Genomic DNA, 24,742 nt, shown 5'->3' on the forward strand with positions numbered 1-24,742 from the left:
TAAATTTTCCACAAACTGCACTTTATAAATTGAACCCTGGAGGATGAGTCAAAATTCAACTAATTTGGGGTGTGGTATAGAGAGGCAAGAGGGAAAGGAGGTCATTCAGGTAGAGGAAGAGCATATGCAAAGATCTAGAGATGCTAGAGGGAAACTCTCCAGGACTTCTCTTAGTTCTGCCATTGGACCCATTCTCATATTGATTGTGGTGGTTTGAAGCTGTATGTATCCAAACATGTTCTTACACTTAAGCCATTTCTGTGGGTGTGAACCCATTCTGTGGGTGTGAACCTCATTTTCATGAGGTTACTTTATTAAGGTTTGTCCCCCCTCAATCTGGTTGGATCTTAATCCTATAGCTATAGTTATTTATAAAAGAATGAAATTTAGACACATACACAGAGACAAAGGCATGGAGTGAGCATGTAGATGCTGAACATCAATGGGACTCAATATGAGAAGATAAAGACCAAGAGACTCAGTCATGAACATTGTCCTGTGATAAGCTAAGGACCAAGAATCATCAGCAACCAGTCTTAGAACAATAGTTTTTGTGAAGGAAGTATTGCCTTGATGATGCCTTGATTTGGACTTTCTTTTAACCTCAAAATCATGAGCTATTAAATTCCCATTAAGAGCTATTGTGTGGTGTTTTTCTTGAGCATCTAAGAAAATTAAACACTGGTATTCTCTGTCTGGGATTTTGCCTCACCCAAAATCATAATTCCTTTTTCTTGAATCACACATAATTCCAGTTTTAACCTAATCCCACATATCACTTCTTCAGGAATGAGTTGACAAACTAGACCATTTTCCCAGTTGAATGATTGCTTAGCACATGGCACTTTGCCTTTGTAACATTTATCACAATTGAATCAAATAATTAATTAACAAAGACTTCTGAGAAAAAGGATGATTAGGGAGACACTGGATGCATTTCTCTCCTAGAACAATAGCTAGAAGACAGGCAGAAACAGACTGAAATTTTTTTTAGGGTTTAGGGTACCAGGGGAAGCCAGAAGACAGAGGGGCAAAGAAAAATAGCTCAATGGGAAAACTTGTGAGTAAAAGCTGCAGCTGCAACTGCTAGTGCCCATTTAGGAACAGACAGCTTTGAATTCTCCAGCCTCTGGCAGTAGCTATGGACTGAGGGAGCTGCAAGAATCCATGTCCCCAGGAAAGGGGAAAGAGTGGGTTGCAGCTTAAGGTTGATTCAGCTTTTGGCCAACAAATTTGGTCTGCTGTGTCCCATGAGTGTTCCCAGGCTTGGTAGGACCACACTGTTATTTTCCCTGGGAGCTGGTAGGGAATGAATGTGATCCAAATCTCAGAAACACCCACTCTACTGACCTGAACTTGTTGTTGAGGATACAGAGGGGACTGGAAGTATTTCCTACCTGGAAAAAGGGATGGGGTGATGGCAAAGTTAGGAGAAAGCCTCTGAGAAAGTTTGATTTGCCAGGCTCTGAATAGCCTTGAAGCAGGATCTTCTGTCATGTTGTTGTGGTTGGTGTTGCAGTGAACACATTCTGACCAGGGTTTGAACTGAGAGGGCTATTGAAGAGTACCATCTGCTAGTGAGGCAAAAAAGTGAATGCAATGAAATTAAAAGTGAATAAATGAGAGATATTTTTAGCCTCTACAGCCTTCCTCCCCAAGGTTCTTATAGGTGGGTCTACAACCCATTACTTGGTATATGGTCCAGATTTGAGCAACTAAACAGGGTAATTTGAAAGAGGTAGAACAGGTTGAACCAAGAGTCAAAGAAGAACAATAAAACACAACCTCCTGCCACTTAATCCCTTTGCAAGAGAGAGAAATTGAGCATTAGAGTAAATTCATCATCATAATCAGATGCCTAGATTAGCAAAAAACTACAAGCTTTATTAAGAAAATGAATATCACCCAAACAAAAGAATATATCAAAGCCCTAGATAAGAAACAGAATTTGAGACAACTAATCAACAAGGTTCATACAAATCTCCTAAATCAAATCAACAATTCGAAAGACAATATGACTAAAGGTGTAAAGGACACCAAGAGGACACTAGGCAAGCACAAAGAAACATTTGAAAACTGAACAGAAAAAATAACAGGACTTAAGGGAACAAAAGATACAATAGGCAAAATAAAAAACACATTAGAGGCATAGAGCAGGAGACTCAAACTGATAGAGGAAAGAATAAGAGATGAAGATGAAAAAACAGCCGATACTGTAGAGAAAAGAATGGAGAAGAGAAGGAAATGGGAGCAGAAAGAGTACTTGAGGAAATAGTGGCTGAAAATTTCCCAACTCTCATGAAAGAAATGAATTCACATGTCCAAAAAGCACAGCATACCCCAATCCGAATAAATGTAAATAGACCTACTCCAAGACACATAATACTCAGAATGTCAAAAGGAAAAGATAAAGAAAAAATTCTGAGAGCAGGAAGAGAGAAGCAAACCATTACATCTAAGGGACATCTAGTGAGACTTAGTGTGAATTTCTCATCAGAAACCATGGAGGTGAGAAGACAGTGGTATGAATTATGAAAGTGAGTTTAAAATACTCACAAATAAACAGAAACTAAGAGCATCCATAAAAAATAATCTGGCTTTGTGGGAGACATTAAAGGGAGACTTACAGCTTGAAAGAAAAAGACAGGAGAAAAAGACTTGGAGGAAAATATAGAAAGGAAGACATCAGAACAGATAACCGAAAGAGTAAAAAGAAAGACAAAAATAAGATATGGCATATTAAAGTTAAAGAATGAAATGGTGGAAGTAAATAATGCATTTACAGTAACATCATTGAATGTGAATGTATTAAACTCTCCAAACAAAAGATATAGACTAACAGAATGGATTAAAAACAAAACAAAACAAAAAAACCAAAAACATGAACCATCCATTTGTTGTCTACAAGAGACTCACTTTAGACCCAGGGGTACAAATTGGCTGAAAGTAAAAGGTTGGAAACAGATATTCCATGCAAACAGAAAAAAAAAAAAAAAAAAAAAACCCAAAACAGTAGGGTTAGCTATACTAATATTGGACAAAACAAACTTTAAATGCAAAAAAAAAAAAAAAAAAGGTATGCAAATTGCAAAAGGCCATTATATATTATTAAAAGAGACAATCTACCAGTAAGAAGTCACTGTCATAAATATCATAAATATCATAAATATACTTGATGTAAACTCTGGCAAAACTGAAGGGAGAAATGGGCTGTTTAGTGTCTGTTTAATCTCATAGAATCAAGGCTCCACAAAGAGCAGGCTAATGCCTAATTAAAACCTCTGCTTATCAAATATATTTTACATAACAGTCACTGGATAATGTTAAAGAAAATTGGAAATATAAGAAAGAAATTGTGATGAAATAATGTACCACTAAGCTGAAAAGGAAAGTAAATAGAAGAAATTGATAGGGGCTAGAAAAATGATCTTAAAATCCTTAGAAAAAAGGTTTAAAAAGAAAAGGAGTGGAGACTGGGCAACAATAAATTATAGACATACTTCTCAGAATTAATATTTTTCAGAAGAATGCCCCTTGATTTTCAATTAAAAAACATAAGAGAGTATACATATCTCTCAATATAAAGTGCTTCATTCAATATTTATATAGGAAAAATAGAGTCATAGTTAAACAAGGGTTTTATTTCAAATAAAATAGTCCCCCTCTCATCCTTTATTTCTTGCTTTCAGTTATTAATACTTGGCTATACATATGCTAACAGGTTAAGTAAGGTTTTTCAATTTTAAATATTATCAATTGATTACCCACTGTTGATAAAGATTTAGCTCCCTTTCATTCCTTTTTCATCCCCATCACACATCTGCCCCCTCTTCCTTCTCCTGTGTTCCCTAATATTATGATTCAGGTTAGAAGTTTCTTTCTTATAAGAACTCACTAGGCTTCCTGTGTCCTCACGAAAGACATGCCAGTTATAAGAGCCCCACATTCAAGGAAATCTAAAGCTATGTCCAATCTAGAAGTAGTTCAGGGGCCATTCTTATCATGAGCAATGTCGCCCATAACACATTACCATTTTTGACAAGTTGTTATGGGCGGGGTCTGGCCGGCAGACCCCCTCAGCCGGTTGGCAAAGCAAGGAAACACACACAGTGACCACTCTGGACAGGCAGGCTGATGGCGCAAGTCTAGTTTATTGAGGAAGTTCAACAACTTTTATGGGTGGCTGGGGGGAAGCTAAGCGTCGTGCAAGCACCCGATTGGTTATGCTAATTCAGCGAGGCTGGTTGGCTCCTGGGATCTTGTTGCTGAAGCCTGGGCAAGAATTAGGAGTGGCTCACAGTTGTTTACTGCGAGGCTCGGCGCCATCTTTAAGGAGTGGCACCTGCAGCTCACTCACAACAAGTTACCAGAGGAGGAGAGTTAAATGAAGCTTAAATTCCAGGCCCAAAAGGAAAGGTTGTTTGGTTCTTTTTGTTTATTTGTTTGATTGATTTTTTGTTTTCACACTTCACCCATACACAATTTAGTTGTATGTATTTTTTTGGAAAAAAAAAAAGAGTTGGGTAGGAATGTGTGAAGAAGGAGGCAGGATAATGTGGAATAAAGATAAGGCTGTTTCTGCCTGTTTCTAATATCTATATTCTCAAAGAAGCATGAAGTACAAATGCAGGCATAGAATAAAGACAGGGAATGAGGTATAGGATATGGGAGATTTGTTTTGGGAGGAGGACTGTGAATTAGCCATTTTGAAAAACTGTATAATGAAGATCTTTACTCTTCCAAAATATATTATGTTCAGGAGTTTCTACATTTAAAAGTATCAGTATATTACTTAGGGTAATACCAAATGAACTCCAAAATGTATGGAAGTCCAAATGCAAGAGAAGTGCATTTCAATCTCAAGTAACAGTTTTAGGTAAGTATGGCACTGGGTGACCTCTGCCATGTAGCCAATTTTGGATGCAGGCTGGTAGAGCCTCTACCATCTCCAACACTTCACCCGTAAAGTTACTGGGGTCCTCTTCATCCCAGCCAGAACTGAAGAACACAGTTGGGAGTTTTGTTTGAGTCCGGCATGGAAGTGACTTCTATGACTTCTACTTAACTTTCACTGGCTGGAACTCTGTCAGATAACCACAACTAATAGCAAGTAAGGTTGAGGAATGTCATCAAGTTGTATATTCCATATATTGAGGGAACATGGATTTTAGTGAGCAGTTAGTATGGGTATTTACATCTTAGAAAGATTTGTGTTAAATAAAAAAAAGTATACACTATTTAGAATCCAATATGGAGTCAGTAAAAAAAATAAAGTAAAATGTAGGGCTTTTTTGATACATCTAATTCCTTAAAAATATCAGGTCAATTAAAATGGTATCGAAAAAATTAGTAGCAGTAATTTCAATAACATCATATTAAGGATAATTACATAATTAGTGCAGAGTAGTGATTTACATGTGAATATAAATGTATATTGCTCTATAAAAAATGTACTTAGAATTTGTAAAACTGTCCACAGATCGATTATTCTCACAGTAATTGAAGTATTCATCTTCATTTTTAAAGAAAAATTTATTTTTAATTTCTATGGCTTATTTTCACAGTTACTTCTTTTAATTCAGGTACCACAGTATATTGTTCCATTCTATGTGGCATCAAATTACAGTTACAGTGGATATGCCATTTTAAGGGATCAAAAGAAGCCAAATATGGAAGTATCAATATGCAGTTTATTAAAACACACTGTAACTCTGGGTAGTGCTGATTAAGCCTCTACTCTTTGATTATCTTGCTTTTCTTAATGTAACATAGGAGCAACAGAGTAGCTGAATAATGCCCATTTTTACTTTAAACTATATTTTGTCACTAAAATATAACAATAATCTGGTTAAAACCCTTTAAACTCATATATTAAAATCAAATGTTGTTAATGTAGGAAAGTGTGGGAGGGGTAGGAAGTGGGGCATATAGGAATCCCCTATATTTTTTATATAACATTTATGTACTCTAAACTATCTTTTTAAAATGTAATAAAAATTAAATGTGAAAAGATGTATCCCCCTAGTTCATAATTCTGACCTGTTTTAATGTTATCAATAGATGTAAAAAATCTTGTGTTTCACTTATAGGGGTTTAGAGCACACCTAATTTTTTTTTTTCTTTTTAATAATGTGACTTCACAAAATAAAAAGGAAGAAAAAAGAGAACGAACTCACCATTTGACAGCTTGATTCCATTCATTCACATCTCTCTGTAACATTATCCTTTTGATCTAATGGGCTCCAGCAAAAGATGAAAGTTTTCAGGGTGCAAGAACCAAACTTGTAGTACTGTTTTTAAATTACACAGGGATGAAAGGAAAATGCTGTTCCTACTCTTTGATTATTTTTGCATATGTGTAACTTAAAGAGTGACTGTAAAAATTGAAACTTTCCATGAGTCTAGTTGACAGAAAGAAATCCTTTCATGGCCAATTAAGAAGAATAAACAACCAATTTCTAAAATGTTTGGAAAATTACTCCAAGGCCAGTTTTGTGGCATTTCAGACACTTAAACTTGCTTTCATTAAAAACAGCCTATCTTCTAAGGAGAGTCACATGTATGGCGTATTTATTTCATATCCAGGCAGCAGTGACATCTTTAGAAACTCCTTTTACTCTTAGGTTTTACTCTTAGGTTGTAAGTTGTTGATAAAGCATGTGACTAAAGTGATTCTCAATTTCAGTAACTATTTTGTGCAATGCATCAGTATATCTATAACACTTGAGCATCAGGAATAAGAATACCATTTTAAAGGAGAATAAAATCTGTATAGGCTATTCAGACATACTTCCAGCACTTAAAAAATAGTGTACATTTTCTAAAACACTAAAAAGCCATCAAGAAATATATTTGTAGCCTGAAAATAAAACATACTTTTCAATTATTTAATTTTATTTGAAGGAAAGAGAGAAAACTTGTTTTTAATTTCGAGTAACTTTCCAAGACTTAAAAAACACAAGAGCAAGTAGAATGCTTCTTTGCCAAATTATTCTTTTCAGAACATAATGCTAAAAATAATATTATAATATAAAGGTGACCTTAGAGATTATCTTGTAAATATTCTCTTTTATTGGTGGCTAAAGGAAAATAAAGTGGGATTATAAATTGAAGGTGATAAAAATCATAGATTTTAGTATGAGTGTGAGTGTAATAATGGAGATAATCTCGTGCAAGGTAATATCTGGTGTGTTCTGTCTTGCTGGGTTTTTAGTATCATACCATCACAAGCATAGAATCTGAACACGCATTCCTCAAGTCACAAGGATTATACCAGAATGTCTAGATTTCTGCTCAACTTTTTTTTTGTAAGAGTGTCACACTTATAAAATATAGAGATTATATGTCACAAAAACACTGCTCCCTTAAATTTTGATGATGCAGTGATTTCCTGATCCTGTAAGACCTTTAGTCTCAGACATGTAGCCATGTCAAATAAGCTATTGGAGGTTTTTTATGACTCAAGCTAACCTAGGAACAAAAAATACCACCCAAGAAACCACAAGATTGTTAAAATCTGCAGTACAAATACCAGTGATAGTTATTCAATATAACTATTCAATAAAATTTATTCAATAGTGCCCTCTATTGGCACTATTAGAAAATGCACCAGTGGAAAAGAGGACCCCAGTGGAAAATGCCATTATCACTCATCTCCCTAGAAATCTTTCTTCTACTATATACTCTTGCCATATGTATCAACTAACCTCCTTCATGTCCATTCTTTCTTCTCTACCCTCATTGTTTTCTTCTTTACTCAGGCTTTCATCATCTTTTGTTTGAACTCTCTTATCTCCTAACCATCTTGCTATACTCATCTGTCAGAATGATCTAAATAAATTGCAAACCTGACCACACTATTTTCTCTTGCAATTAAATACTAACTTTCTGTGACTTCACCATGACTAAAGAATGAATCCCATACTCCATCACAGGGTGCACAGGGCCAATGTGCCCTCAATCACCACTACTCATACTGCCATCCCCAAGCATCAGACACTCAGAAATGCCAAAAAGGTCCACGGTGTTCCATGCCTTCTTTCACTGCTTCTTTTGTCTTGGATGCTATACTGATACATTTCATAAGCCTCCTCAAATACACCTCCTCCTGTAAAACTAATCATTCCCTTTTCCTTTTTTGCATTATACCTTTTTCTTTATGCATCCATTTGTCAAATATTTCTTTGAGTGTGTGTGTGTGTGTGTGTGTATTTGGATACTGTTCTAGGCACTTGGGATAGAACCATGATTAAAATGGATAATATTCCTGCCCTCATGGGGCTTAGAATCTCTAGGTAGGAGACTTACAGTAAGCCAAAAAATGAATAAACATGAAAATGGAAATAGTAATAATTCCAATAAAGAAAACGAAATGGAGCAATATGGTAGTGATTAGGAAGGACCATATTTCATAGGATGATCTCAGAGATTCTCTGAGGAGGAGAATTTGAATGAGACCTTAACTGCAAAAGAATTTAGCCATATGAGAACGAGGTATTCCTAAAAAGAGGGAACAATAAATTTAAGGTTCTGTGGAGAAAATAAATTCTTGTATATTTGAAGAAAGTAAAAGAGTTCATGTAGATGGATAACAGGGAGTGAGGATAAGTTTGGTATGAGATATATTTGGAAAAGTTGGTGGGGATTGGAACATGAAGCACGTATAGGCCATAATAGGAAGTGTGGTTTTATTACACTTAGAAATTAAAAAAACCAAATCAATACAATGCAGAATTTCCTTTTAGAGCAAAGATACTATCATATACTCTTTATTTCCCTAGTGCTGATCAAAGTGTCTTATGTAGTAGGCAGTTGATAAAGATGTGTAGAATAAACATATAAATCTCATTGATGGAAGGGACATATTTTAAATGCCTGAACATTGATAATTATGCAGCTTATATTTAATTCTTTTATAATATGTGTCTTATGAATGATATGGCCAGGTTTTGAATCCTACACAAGAACAGAAGTAGAGTGTGTTCTTATTTGAAATCTTCAGAGTACCTTCTTCAGGATATGATGAAAGCCTTTCGACATAAGAATCAAACATTTCAATCTGCCTAAATTAGACTGCTATATACTGAGATTTTCTGGCAGGGCTCACTTGCATGTATTTTCAGCTTTGAAGGATCAATAGTTGTATCTTCATGTATCTGAAAGGTTCTGTGATGAAGAGCATTAAAACACCTATTGACAAAGGCACACACATATATACACCCAATACACTCAAACTGAATGGGCAAACTTTCAATTTTATTTATTTATTATTATAAAACTGCTCTGGGTTATTCTCTTACCTCAAAACAAAATTCCTGATGTATGAAAGTTCAAATAGACCGCTGATCTACATGACCCACACAACTTAAGAGATGGCATTCTGTAGACTACCATCACCTAGACTTAGATTTGGCTAGAGAAAAAAGTACCTTACCTCAGCCCTTCTGCTATAATTTTATGATTTCTCAAGAGTCAAGTATTATATCAAAATGCAGAAGAGGACTTTGAAAGAAAAGTAGACTCCCTGGTGTTTGTGTCAGGAGAGATATTAACACAGTGAGCTCCTGGTTCAGACATAATCATACTATTTTCTACAATGATCACACTTCCTTTTGGAGCAATTGAGTCCTATTACCATCACCATACAAACTATGTCTAGAGTGCACTGGACACTATGGGGGATGCAATGAATTCCAGGCAACTCTGAGGCCATTGGACAAATGCAGATCTAGTATGCTACTTAGCAATTGAGTGACAGGAGTCCACTAACTGATATTCAAGAGCTTGAGAGTTAATGAAAAGGGATATGGCCTCAATACCAAGAAAGGAAAATGTGTTCAATAGTCGCTGAGTCATACCTTCTCCTTACCATTGGAAAGAAAGATTTATATTTGGCAGGTCTTTTCAGTTACATGCTATAAAAGAAGAAAATGTTTTGTTCATCCTGGCAGGAACAATATTTTCCCTTTTAGATTTATTTTTTAAAATGATTTACTGATTGAAAAGTCACACAGGTAAATCATTTTCTACAGAAATAACAATATTCCCAGGCCAGCAGTCTTTAGCTCAAAGTGCTAAACCAGGTACTTTCTGGAATATCCATTTCCAAACTCCATGCCAATGGCATCAAACCCTGGCATGCTCCACCTATATTTGGATGAGTAACATACTATTAAAACAGATCTGGCAAATCAAACCCCTTTAGATTTCTGACTTTGGCTGAGAGATATGATGGCATGCTTCAGGTTGACGTTACATCTGAGTGCATAGTAGTCTTGGGAAAAGGTGTTATTTAATTGTTAGAATAGTTGCAAAGTTTTCCAGAAGCAATCTATGACTTAAACTTATATGTCCTAGAAATGTGCAGCTTTCAATGCTTCTAGTCAGAATTGTACTGTTTATTAACCTTACCTAGACATTCTCTTGCAAGACTTGTTTGCTATTGAATGTTGTATGAATCTTGTTTCCTTGACTACATCTTACGTTCTGTAGGGTCAGGAAAGGATCATTTATTACATTTCTTCTTAGCTTCCGTCACTCCTTTCATTCATTTAGTAATTTTTGAATGCCTGCTCTTTTCCAGACATCATGCTGAGGGTTGAAAATACAAATATCAGTGGTCCCTGCTCTTGAGAATTTCCATCTAATTGTAAAAACATATGAAAACAAATAATTATAATGGTCTGGGGAAAGTGGTGTACTACAGGCATGTAAAGAATGTTATGGGACAAGAAAAGAAACAACCCCATTGGCTTGAGGAGTCTGAGGAAACCTTCCCAAAGATTACTTTGGGTATGGCCATGAAAAGTGAATGGAACTTAAACTAGAGCAAGGAGATGAAGACCTATTTTATTTTATTTTATTTTATTTTATTTTATTTTATTTTATTTATGTATGTATGTATATATGTATGTATGTATGTATGTATTTCCCTCCCCGTCCCCCCATTGTCTGCTCTGTGTCCATTCAGTGTATGTTCTTCTGTGTCCACTTGCATTCTTGTCAGTGGCACCGGGAATCTGTGTCTCTTTTTGTTGCATCATCTTGCTGTGTCAGCTCTCTGTGTGTTTGGAGGCACTCCTGGGCAGGCTGCGCTTTTTTCATGCATGGCAACTCTCCTTACAGGGCACACTCCTTGCACGTGGGGTTCCCCTACGTGGGGGACACTCCTGCATGGCATGGCACTCCATGCACACATCAGCACTGCACATGGGCCAGCTCCACATGGGTCAAGGAGGCCCAGGGTTTGATGTGTGCAAGGAGTGCCATGCACATGGGCCAGCTCATCACATGGGTCAGGAGGCCCTGGGTTTGAACCCTGGACCTCCTATATGTTAGGTGGATGCTCTATCAGTTGCACCAAATCCACTTCCCAATTTTGCTATGAAGGTCCAAAAAGGCAGAGTGTGTTCACTCTAGTATTTGTCCCATTGAGTTTTGTTGGAAGACAGCACATCCCCTAGAACTCTTGCTATAAATATGTGATTTCTGTAAGACTATTAGGAACATAATAAGAATATAAATTCTGAGCAGTAAAGTATAGCAGAGGTGTGTGGTTAAAGGAAATAATGTGTGGTTAAAGGGAGTTGAAAACTTAAATGCTATATAACAGTGAGCGGTAAACTTTAGTTTGCTGGCCTGTAAATTGGAGATGATATTAATTACTATCTCATAAAATTGTCATTCAGATTAAATAAGATGATCCTCATAAAGTTCCTGGAAAAGTAATGAGTATGTGAAAACTCTTCATAAATACTGGCTGCAAATATATAAATTATTTACTTTTTAACAGTTTTATTGAGTTATAATTCACATATCATGAAATTGACCTATGTAAGGTGTTTGATGTAATGATTTTTAGTAAATTCATAGGTCTGTGCAGTCATCACAGTCTAATTTTAGAACCTCATACTCATTAGATGTAACTCCCTGTTTTCTCCCAACCCTTCTTCCAGCTATATGTAACCACTAATCTACTTTCCTTGTCTATAGATTTGCCTGTCGTGATGGTTAAATTCATATTTCAACTTGGCTAGGTTATGATATACAGTTGTTTGTTCAAGCAAGCACTGGTCTGATTGTTACTGTGAGGGTATTTCATAGATGGATTTGTATCTATAATCAATTGGCTGCATCTACAGCTGACTGTATATATGCTCAACAAAGGAGATTGCCCTCAGCATTGTGGGAAGTCTTATCTAATCAGATCCAAGTCTCCAAAGGTAGAACTGAAGGTTTCAGAAATCAGAAAAAAGAATTTCTGCTTCTGCTTCAGCCGGTCATCTTCTCCAGTGGAATTCAACTTCACCTTCTTGGAATTCCCAGAATGTGGCTTTCCTATTGAGTTTAGACTTGCCAATACCCATAGTCACATTATGTAATTATTATAATAAATCTCTGTCAGTTTTCTCTGGAGAACCTTAACTAATACAACTATTTTGGACATTTTATATAAATAGAATCATCCACTATGTGGTCTTTCATGTCTGGTTTCTTTCACTTAGCCTGTTTCCAAAGCTCATATATGTTGTAGCATGTATGTTTTTCATTTCTTTTTCTTGCTGTTAAGTTTCCCATTGTATAACTATATCACAATTCACTTATAAATTCATCAGTTGATGGACACTTGAGTTGCTTGGCTTTGGGGGTATTATGAATAATGCAGCTATGAACATTAATGTACAAGTTTTTATATGGACATATAATTTATTTCTCTTCGTATATACATAGGAGTGGAATTACAGGGTCATATGATAATTTCCTATTTAACATTTTGGAAAACTGCCAAACTGATTTCCAAAGCAGCTGTTTAATTTTATATTCACCCAACAATGTATGAGGGCTCTGATTTCTCTACATGCTTAAAAACAACATCTATATATCATTGTCAAATTCCAAAACCACAATAATTTATATTTACCTTTTCTTTTAATAATTTTATGGTTTATGTCTTACATTTTGGTCTATTATCTATTTTGACTTAATTTTTGTGTATGTTTTGTTGTTTTTCAGTGTACAAGTCTTGCGCCTCTTTGTTAAATTTATATATGAAGTATGTTTCTTTTTTATGCTATTGCAAATGGAATTATTTTAATAATTTTATTTTCTGATTGTCCACTGCTAGAGTATAGAAATACAGCTGATTTTTGTACATTCATATGTATCATGCGATTTTGCTATATTCATTTATTAGTTCTAATATGTTTTCATGTATTCATTAGGATTTTACTTCATGTAAGTTGTTGCTTCCTATATTTTGGAGGTATGTTGTTAGTTGCATATACATTTGTAGTTTTTATATCTTTCAGAAGGCTTGATTGTTTTATCATTACAAGAATATTTCAATCTGCAAATAGAGATAGTTTTAATTCTTCATAGCAAATCAGGATACATTTTATTACTCTTTATCTGAGAATTTCCTTGGCTAAAATCTCCATTACAATGTTGAATAAAAGTTGTGAGATCAGACATTCTTATCTTGTTCTTCATCTCATGAGTAAAACAACCAGGATTTCACTACTGATTATCATGTTAGCAGTGTATTTTTCATAGATGCCCCTTATCAGGTAGAGAAGGTTTTCTTTTATTACTAGTTATTGAGAGTTTTTTTCTTTGTCTGTTTTTAGTCATGAAATCTCGATTTTGTCAAGTTTTTCTTTGTCTATTGAGATTATCATTATGCTACTGATGTGGTGCATTATATTTATTGATTTTTAGATGTTAAACTAACTGCATTTTTGAGATGTCTTATTTGGGAATTGTGTATACCCATTTTTATTTTACTGGATTTAGTTTGCTGATTTTCTGTTGATAATTTTTGTGTTTATACTCCTACAGAATATGGCTGTACTGTTTTCTTTTTTCTTAATGTCTTTTTAAAGTATCAGAGTATACTGATGACATAGAATGACTTGGAAAGTGTTACTTCTATTTTTTGGAAGACTGTGAAGGATTAGTATTGACTTTTCTTTGAATATTTTATAGAAATCACAAGTGAAGCTATCTAGGCATGGACTTTTCTTTTTGGAATTTTTAAAAATTGTTAATTCAATCTCTTTTGTTATAGTTCTATTCAGATTGTCAATCGTCTAGAGTCATGTTTGGTAACTTGCATCTTTTTAGAAATTTCTCTACAAGAGCTAAGCAGTAGATTTGGACTGGAAGACTAAATATTATTAAATTTGAAGTAATATTGGTAGAAACAATGAAATCTTGAAAACAGAGATGAAATGAGAGACAATGAAAAACATTTTCAGAACCTCAGAGAAATGTAGGTCATTATTAAGCATACAAACATACATGTAATGAAAGCACCATAAGAAAACAGGAGAGGTAAAGAAACAAATACAAATATTTTAAGAAATAATCTCTGAAAACCTCCCAAATATGATTTATTTGATGAAAAAAATTTAATAATACATGTCCAAGAATCTCAAGCAACTTCAAGTTTGGGATAGACTAGAAAATACTATCTATGATGGTTAAGTTCATAAATCATCTTGGTTAGGTTATGGTGTCCAGTTATTTGGTCACATTGGCTTGATTGCTACTGTGAAGATATTTTGTGGATTTAACTCATTAGTCAGTTGATTGCATCAATGACTGATAACATCTACAATCTATAAAGGAGATTGCTTTCAGCAATGATAAGTCCCATCCAATCAGTTGAAGCCTTAGAGGGAGAACTAAAGAGTCCAGCAGTCAGAAAGAAGAATTCCTGTATCTTTTTTTTTGTCCGCATATACCCCCATATACCCTTCACCCCCCAGAATTCCTATATCGACTTCAGCCAACCAGTTTGTCCTTGGGAATTCTTTGAAACCTTCATTGGAGTTTCCAACCTGTGGCCTGACCTACTGAATTTGGACTTGTCAATCCTCACAGTTCACAGTTGAGAACCAATTCTGATATATCCTCTTGGTTCTGTTTTCCTGAGAACCCTGGCTAATACAAATTAGTATCAGTGCCTACCTGAATAAGTCACAGAATTCAGAAGTGAACTTGTCTAGTTCTGGTGTTTTTTTTAAAAGTTATTAATTATTGACATAACTTTTTAAATAGTAATAGGCCTATTCAGATTATCTATTTTGCTTTGTGTGAGTTTTGGTAGCTTGTGTCTTTCAAAGAATTGGTTCATTTCATTTAAGTTATCAAATTTTGGGCACAAAGTTATTCATAATATTTATTTATTATCCTTTTAAATGCCCATGATGTCTGTAGTGATGATACATTTTCTAATTCTGGTATTGGTAATTTGTGTCTTCTCTCTATTTTTTCTTCATTAGTCTGGCCAGACTTTATAATGTTATTGATCTTTAAAAAGAATCAACTTTTGATTTCACTGATTTTGTCCTTGACTCCTGTGTTGATTTTTGACCTTACTTTTCTTTTTTCTTCTCCTTATTTTGCAGTTACATTGCTTTTCTTTAATTTCCTTGGGTGGATGCTTACAGTATTGATTTTGGATATTTATTATTTCTAGCTTATGCAGTCAGTGCTATAAATTACCATCCTAGTACCACTTGCACTGGATCCTACAACTTTTGATAAATTATATTTTCATTTATTTAAAAATATTTTTATTTCTCTTTAGATTTCTTTGGCCCACATGCTATTTAGAAATGTATTGTTTAATCTCCAAATATTTTGGAATTTTCCAGTGATCTTTCTATTAGTTTCTAGTATAATTCCATGGCAGCCTGAGAATATGCTTTGTGTGATTTCCAAACTTCCAAGTTTCTTAGTATGCGCTTTACAGCCCATTGTGTGGTCTATCTTGGTGAATGCTCCATGTGAGTATATTTTCTGCTGTTATTGGATGAAGTATTCTGTAAAAGTCGATTAGAACCAGTTGATTAGTGGTGCTGTCAGTTCAACTCTATCCTTTCTGGTTTTCTGCCTGCTGGATCTGTCAATTACATGTAGAAGGGTGTTGAAGTCTCCAAATATAATAAAGAATTTGTATATTTTTCTGCATTCTATCAGTTTTTGCCTCACATAGTTTGAGGCCATGTTGTTAGATGCATACAGGTTAAGGAGTATATTTTCTTAGAAAATTAGACTTTTTATTATCATGTGATGTTTCTCTGTGCTGGGTCATTTTTCTTGTTCTGAAGTCTACTTTGCCTGAAATTCATATAGCTATTCCAGCTTTCTTTGGATTAGTGTTAGTATGGCATATCTCTCACCACTTCTTTACTTTGTGTATGAATGAAGTCTTATATTTTATTCATCACTCAGGCAATTCAAAATTGCCATCCCCTTCCACTGATTCCAAGGTGACATAGAATTGGCAATAAATCTGAACTCTTTTACCTCTTAAATGCCGCATTATAGACCATGATTGCCAAATAGAAAATACAAAGCCATCTATCTATTGAAGAAAATTGAGGTCACACAATGTGATGTCTTTTGCAGACCCCATATTTGCCAGGTGGTTTCAGTGCAGCCATTGTAATAGGGAAACCTTTCTGTGCAGGCATTTGTCATTCCAGTTTAGATTCCTTTCAAAAAAAGCTCTATCAGCCAATACTGCACTGTCCCCACTTCTCTGTCCTTGGTTCTGTTACCAGCTGTCAAATACTTGGGATATCATCACAGTTCCTTCAAAACCGTGGAAGTACCAACCCAGTGACTGCACTAATAGAAGCCCTCTCATTAGAATTCCAGATAAATATTTTTAAAAACTCCTTTTTCAGAGACATCCACCTTAAATCATGGGGTCCCCAAATGTACAGTACTTCTCAATCATGACGTTGTATTGAATGCCTTCCCCTTCTTTCTAGGTGCTAGTGACAAGCCTCATCCACCCTCTTTATTCCCATGGTTAGCCCCACGCATTCCAGAGAGTCCAGTGTTCGTTCCTACTGCTTAAACTCCACCCAGCCACAGAAACGAAATGATTTATGAAGGGCTCCTCATTGTATTCAGTACAGGTGCTGCCAGCGTATTTATCCAGTTTTTCTGTTGCCAAAATTCCACAGTAGGGGGCAGTTTGGGTAGATTTCTCCTGTGATCTTTTCCCTCTCAGGCAGGGAGCCATAATCACCCACTCTACAGAGGAGGTAGTTCTTAATGAATGACATGGCACACTGGTTGAACTTGTCACATAGCTGTTATTTTTCTGTGTACACTTTCAAATTCTTCTTTGTATTCATCTGATGTCTTCTTAATATCCTTAATCTCTTTAACCATCTCACTGAATTTATTAAGATTTGTTTGAACTTCTCTGATTAGTTATCTCAACTCCTTTATGTCATCTGGAGGCTCTTCTTTTTCCTTTAACTGGGCCATATCTTCCTGTTTGTAATTTTTTTTTTTTTTTTTTTTTTTGGTGCCTTGGCATTTGGTTTACAAGATGTATTTATTCTGAGTGCAGTTTCTCCCTTTAGTTTAGGGTTTTCTTGCCCTTTCTTCCTTGCTGGTTGTGTAGTAGGAGCCAAGGACATAGTTGGTGCTGTAAGCTGTTTGCTGAATTCTGTCTTCATTGAAAACAGAATTCTAGGCTGGTGGGTTTTTATTTTTCAACATTTTAAATATTTCATTCCAAACTCTTGCTTACATTGTTTCTGATAAGATGTTCAATATCATTATTTTCCTTTCTCTGTTTTAGGTGAAGTATTTCTTACCTCTGGCTTCATCCAAAAATTTCTATTTCTTTGTTTTCTGTAGATTTTATAAAATATGACTAGGTATAGATATTTTGGGCTTGATCCTGCTTAGTATGCTCTGAGCTTCCTGGAAATATGGTTTGGCATTTGTCATTAATTGTGGAAAGTACTAAGACATTGTTAACTTCAAATCTTTTTTCTGCTCTCATCTTTCTTTACCTTCTGCTATTCCAGTTATGTACTTATTGCCCTTTTTAAAACTGTCTCACAGTTATTAGATGCTCTGTTCTCTTTTTTTAATTTTTTTATTTCTTACTTTCCTAAAATTTCATTTTGGGAAGTTTCAAGCTCACTGATTCTTTCCTAAGCTGTGCCCAATCTACTGATGACACCTATCACAGGCATTTTTTCATTTCAGTTATAGAGTTTTTTATTTCTAGTATCGCCCTTTGCTTCATTGTTAGATTTTCCATCTCTATGTTTACATTACCCATCTTTTATTGTATGTTTTTTACTTTTTCCATTAGAGTCCTTAACATATTATTCATAGTTATTTTAAATTCCTTCTTTTATTATACCTACACTTGTTTCGTATCCCTCGCTTTGGCATGTCTTATAATTTTTTGTTGAAAACCAGACATGGTGTATCCAGTAATTGGAGCTGAGGTAAATGGGCCTTTAATGTGGAATTCTATGTTAATCTGACTAGGAATATAATGTTTGCTATTATTGTTGGTGATAGAGGCCTCAGCTTTCTCTAGTATTTTGCTTTTTTAAAATTTTCTTTCCTCTTGTCCTTGGGCTTCCTTAAGAACTCTTCTTAAGTAGCATCTATATCTTCCAGCTCTCTCAGTCATAATCCACTCATACAATACTGAAGTCCTGTTTATTTAGTGTTAAGGTTTGGGGGAAATGAAGAAATCCATTTCCTTATTATTAAATCTCAGTTTTTTGGTGGGCCTGACTCCATGGGCTGTGACCTTCAGAAACATTTCTTAGTTTTCCTCTATGTGTGACAAGAAAGCTAAAGGGGTCTAGAGTTGTCTAATTGACCTTTCTCTGGGTTAGAGAAGATTCTGGTAAAGTTGCTTCCCATGTAGGTTGGGTATTTAATGGAAAAAGCTCAGAATATATTTCAGAATTGTCACTTTTTCTTTTAAGTTTTCCCACCAATTACTGGCTCCAGTGGCTTCTGCTTCAGATAAGCTCATTTGGGCTATGACTTTCCTTATTTGTGTGTCTCTCCAGATTTAGAGTAGCAGTTTGCCTTTTGACCATAATCCTCTGATGGATCTAAGTAAAGTAATTGATTTTCAGTTTGCTCAGCATTTTACTTGTTGTGAAGATGGGAATGGCAGTGCCAAGCTCTTTACATGTTGGAGCTGAAATCTGATGACTCCAAATATATACACTTTAAAAAATATATTATAGAATTTCTAGATACTGATTACCACCCTCCCCCAGGGTTAGGGTTAGTTGATGCTATTTGCTTGGACATTTGTTTATTTATTTGGTGATCCGGGTGGACTAATTCTGCAAAGTCTATTTCTCCTACAGCAGTGTGCAGGCTCTAATCTCCCTGGTGTGATGTTCTCCCTTGTTTTTATCATCTAGCTTGACTACCTAGAGGTTGTCCTTGGGTAGATATAAACCACGTATTGGTGAAAGGTTGTGCTTAACTCCCCTTAACAAATTAGATTTTAACTCTTTAACATTGGATATATGTGTATCTTGGAGGCTGTTATCCAGTTCAGGGAGTTTACACATTTTGCCCAATTTTCATCAAGGGACTGGTAGCTTGGAAGTTACTTCTGTGATTGATTCTGAGAGGATGCAGCCTTGGGCATACACTTATTCTCCAAGACTGTCAGGACTGAGGGAGACTTAATTTTTATCCTGGATTTCTAAGAGTTTCCACTGGGTCAGAAGTTGTATTTAAACCTCCTGTGCCAGTATTCTGCCCATGTTGTTAGGTCTGTGTGTAGCTTAGGGAATGCTTTCAAGTCCATCCTACTTTCTGATCTGATTGCTCCTCAGTGGGTGTATCCTAGTACAAGTACAGAGCATCCCATCCCTCAGGATTGCCTGTGATCTCAGAAAGATTCTTCTTGTCTGATCCTTTGCCTAGCTTTCTCTGGTAAACTGACTGTTCTTAAATTTAGCTTGTATCATGAATCTATCAGCTGCCTTTTAATTGCTTTCCATCAACATCTTTAGTTCCCTTAGGCATGCTGTTCTCCATGCTCTGTTCTAAATAAATTCAGTCCCATTGATTATAATAGCCTGCCTTTACCTTGGGAAGAACCCCTGACCACTGTACTGGAGTTTGGGTGGAGCTCCCAATTTTCCACAGGTGAAACTTTGCCTCTAGGAGTGGGCAGTGGGGTTGGGGAGGCAGTGGCACCTCTTGGTCTTATCAGTTTTTCCTCTCAACAGGGAACTTCCACCTGATGAAAAGATTGGGACAGAGACAGTCAGGGTCACAGTATTCTCAGCCCTTTGTAGGTACTGAGTGGGGTAGGGAGACCTACTCCTCTTGGCCACAGCTGCCTGGAATAGAATATTTACATTGTGGGCCTGGAGGGGATGAGGACCCTCAGTACCATATGCTGCCCAGGGTGAAAACTTAGACCTAGACTAGGAACTGAAGAGTCCTTTAGGCTGCAATTGTCAGTGAGTTGAACACCCAGGGCAGAGCTGCTGTAACACAGAATGGAGTGGGGCATGGCTCTTGATGCTCTTACTGAGATTCAGTAGATTTTCTGGAATGAATATTTCCCCAATTGCAATTTGTCCTTGGGACAATTTCCAGATACTATAAAAATTTTTTTAAATATTTTTTACCAATTAAATTGTTTCACTGGTAAGAGGGTCCATGAAGCTCCTTAATCTGCCATTCAAGAATCTTGCCTTCTTGAATTATTCACTTTTTTCTGTGTATTATTTTTCCATATATCACAATGATGCATTCATCACCTGTTTCTACAGTTACATATAATCTCTATTTTTCTTCATAAAAAGCAAAATTTCCCCAAATCTTCTGAAAACGTCTGTAGTATATGAAAAGAAAGGAAGATGTGATCATATGTTTTGCATCTTAGATTCAAATCCCCTCCAAGTTTTCATTAGAATATCAAAGCATGGAAGAAATACAACTGCTTATATCAGTGTTTCTTGGAGGTATGGCAATGTTGGTGAAGGGTCTAGGATCAAGGTGAGAAAGAACAAAGTGTGTGAATGTGGATATCAGACGCAATGGTAGAACCAAAAGCTGATTTTTTGAGAATATCAACAAAATTGACAAACCCTTAACTAGACTGACAAGGGGGGGAAAAAAGGAAGATGCAAATAAATAAGATCAGATATAAGAGGGGGATATTACCATTGACCTCACAGAAATAATAGAAAGCATAAAAGGATACTATGAATAACTGTATGCCAAAAACTAGACAATGTAGATGAGGTGGACAAATACCTAGAAACATACGAACCACAAAAAAGGACCCTAGAGGAAACAGAAGACCTCAACAAATCAATTACAAGTAAAGAGAGAACAGTCATCAAAAACCTCCCAAAGATCAAAAGCCAGAATGAGATGGCTTCACAGTGAATTTTACCAATCATTCAAAGATAATCTAATACCAATCTTGCTCAAATTCTTCCAAAAAATTGAACAGAAAAGAACTCTACCAAACTTGTTCTTTGTTGCCACCATCACCCTAATACCAAAATTAGACTAAGATATGAAAAGAAACTAAAATTACAGACCAATATCTCTAATGAATATACATGCAAAAAACTTCAACAAAATACTTACAAACTGAAACCAAAAGCACATTAAAAGAATTATATATCATGATCAAGTGGGTTTTATCCCAGGTATCTGAAGGTGGTTTAACTTAAAAAAATCAATGAATGCATTAAACCACATTAATAAATTGAAGAAGAAAAATCACATAATGCTCTCAATTGATGTAGAAAATGCATTTGACAAAATACAGCATTTTTTCTTGATAAAACACTCCAAAAGATAGGAATAATCTTGAGAAGCTTTCTTGATATGGTAAAGTGCCTTTATGAAAAACCTACCGTTAGCATTGTACTCAACAATGAAAGACTGAAAGTTTTCCTGCTGAGATCATGAATAAGACAAGGATGCTCACTTCCACCACTTTTATTTAATACTGTGCTAGAAGTTCCAGCCAGGGCAATTAGGCTAGGTAAAGAAATAAAAAGCACCCAACTAGGAAAGGGATGATATAGGATCATATCATCACTGTTCACTGAAGATATGATCCTATATCTAGAAATTCCTGAAAAATCCACAAGGCTGCTAGAATAAACAAGCTGAGCAAAGTGGTGGGATATAAGATTAATATGAAAAAATCAATAGCTTTTCTATACACTACTGGTGAGCGATCTGAGGAGGAAATTAAATAAAGATTCCAGAGAGAAAGGAAAGAGTGAGGAATAGCTGCCACTTTGTCTACTGGCACTAGCCGTGTTGGAGCTGAGAGGAGACCACGGGCCCCACCACTCAGCCTGACCTCCCTCCTGCTGCTCACTGCCTACCTCCTCGGGACTTGTTCCAAGAATCTGTGAGTCCCAGAGACAGATAAAGTAGATACAACCCCAGGTATTGGTTCTTCTGAGGGCTACAGAGACCCACAGGTTCTATGGTCATGGCAGATGGAGTTCAGTGCCATCTCAGTTGGCCCTACTTTGGAGCTTGTGTTTTTGTGCGATGGAGCCAGACTTAGATGTGATCTTTGTCCACAAGTCTCTCCTTTTACTTTCACTGGACGTGTAGCTGGTGCTGGGGTTTAATGCATACCCAGGGGACCTGAATCTCTGGACTTACCATGTGATAGCCAGGCCCTGAGCCTCAACAGACTTGCAACTCCTACACTCTGGTTTATTGGACTTACCCCACTCAGATAACATGGAGGTGAAGAAGGTCAACCACCACAACAGGGAGCCAAGACTGCCTGCAACTGAAAGCAGAAGAATTGCATACAGCATCCATCTGGAATCTAAGCCCCCTCTTGATATAGATGTGGAGTGGACACAACCATTCTAAGGTCCACAGGATGGAGGAATAGAGTATGGATTAGAGTAGATTTACTGATATTCTATTCATGACCTATTGTGATTAGTAATCAAAGAAAATGCGGCATTGGTGTGGAGAAAGTGGCCACGGTGGCTGCTGGGGGTACGGAGTGGGAGGAAGAGATGAGATGTGGGGGCATTTTTGGGACTTGGCATTGTCCTGGGTGGTGCTGCAGGGACAGTTACCAGACATTGTATTTCCTCCAATGGCCCACTGGTGGAATGTGGGAGAGTGTGGGCTATGGTGTGGACCATTGACCATGAGGTGCAGCGGTGCTCAGAGATGTATTCACCAAATGCAATGAATGTCTCATGATGATGGAGGAGATTGTTTTTATGGGAAGGAGGAGAGGGGTGAGGGGGGTGGGGGGTATATGGGGACCTCATATTTTTTTAATGTAATATTAAAAAAATAAATAAAGACAAAAAAATGAAAACAAAAACAAAAAAAACCATGGTGGATTACTATGACGTTCTAGTCATGCAGAGACATATCTCACCTGAGGATATTAGAAAGACTTAATTGTAAATTGGCACTGAAGTGGCACTCTGATAAAAATCCTGAAAATAAAGAAGCAGCAGAAAGAAAACTCAAGTAGCTGAGGCATATGAGGTGTGATCAGATGCAAAAAAAAAAAAGGGACATCTATGACAAATATGGCAAAGAAGGAATAAGTGGTGGAGGTGGAATTCATTTCAACAGTCCATTTGAGTTTGGCTTTACATTCCATAATCCAGATGTCTTCAGGGAATTTTTTGGTGGAAGGGACACATTTTCATTTGACTTCTTTGAAGATCCATTTGAGGAGTTTTTTGGAAATGGAAGAGGTCTCTTTGGAACCAAAAGCAGGGACATGGGATCATTTTTATCTGCCTTCAGTGGGTTTCTATCTTTTGGAGGTAAATTTTCTTCTTTTGATACAGGATTTACATCATTTGGTTCACTGGGGTACAGGGACCTCACTTCATTTTCTTCAGCATCCTTTAGTGGTAATAGGGCAATTTCAAATCCATTTCAACTTCTACTAAAATAGTTAATGGCAGAAAAATCACAACAAAGAGAATTATTGAGAATGATCAAGAAAGAATAGAAGTTGAAGAAGATGGCCAATTAAAGTCCTTAACAATAAATGGTAAACAGCAGCCACTATGCTTGGATAACAAGTAATTTAACGCACCCATTTAAGAGAAATGTTAAACTATAACAAGCATCATTTGAGGATTAACAGGAACATTTTTTTGAAGATCTCAAACTTACTCTACTTTCAGTAAAACTGTACCTAATCTAAATAAAGTATTTATAAAGAGCTCATTGGAGCACCTATTTTCATAGACTATTGAGTTTATTGTGGGGGCCACATTAATAGGACCATTTTTTCTTTTTGTCTTTAAAATTGTTGTGAATTTCTGTATGTACTTTGCTTTTTATTAAACTTAATCCAAGGTGAAGTGTGATTCTTTAAGTAGTGCTAGAAAAAAATTGTACTCTAACACCAGTATGGATATTTCTCTTTCCATTTTGTTTGAAATGTGAGCCGAGTAGTTTCAGTCTGCTATGAAGTTTACATTGCCAGGATGAATCTTCTACAAAGATAATTTCAATTTTTTTTTCAGTATTTAGTAGCAAAAGACATCAATACATTAACAGTGTTTCATTTCTGGTTTAATATAAATTAAGAAGATGTTTTCTAGTTCTAAATGAATGCTGGCAACTTGGTAAGTTTTGACAATTGTTTAAGTATGTAATGTTATGCTTAGGTTTATAAAAACCATTCTAAGGTCCACAGGATGGAGGAATAGAGTATGGATTTGAGTGGATTTACTGATATTCTATTCATGAACTATTGTGATTAGTAGTAATCGAAGAAAATGTGGCATTGGTGTGGAGAAAGTGGCCATGGTGGCTGCTGGAGGTAGGGAGTGGGAGGAAGAGATGAGATGTGGGGGTGTTTTTGGGACTTGGAGTTGTCCTGGGTGGTGCTGCAGGGACAGTTACTAGACATTGTATGTCCTCCCATGGCCCA

The 24,742-nt window shown here is 36.1% G+C and overlaps 1 pseudogene; it reads left to right on the forward strand.

Moving 5' to 3' along the window:
• Nucleotides 1–23,172: 23,172 nt before the first annotated feature.
• LOC101429043 (dnaJ homolog subfamily B member 6-like) lies at nt 23,173–23,886 on the forward strand (annotated as a pseudogene).
• Nucleotides 23,887–24,742: the final 856 nt, after the last annotated feature.

The sequence above is a fragment of the Dasypus novemcinctus genome, chromosome 2 (genome assembly GCF_030445035.2).
Source record: "Dasypus novemcinctus isolate mDasNov1 chromosome 2, mDasNov1.1.hap2, whole genome shotgun sequence".
Lineage (NCBI taxonomy): Eukaryota > Metazoa > Chordata > Mammalia > Cingulata > Dasypodidae > Dasypus > Dasypus novemcinctus.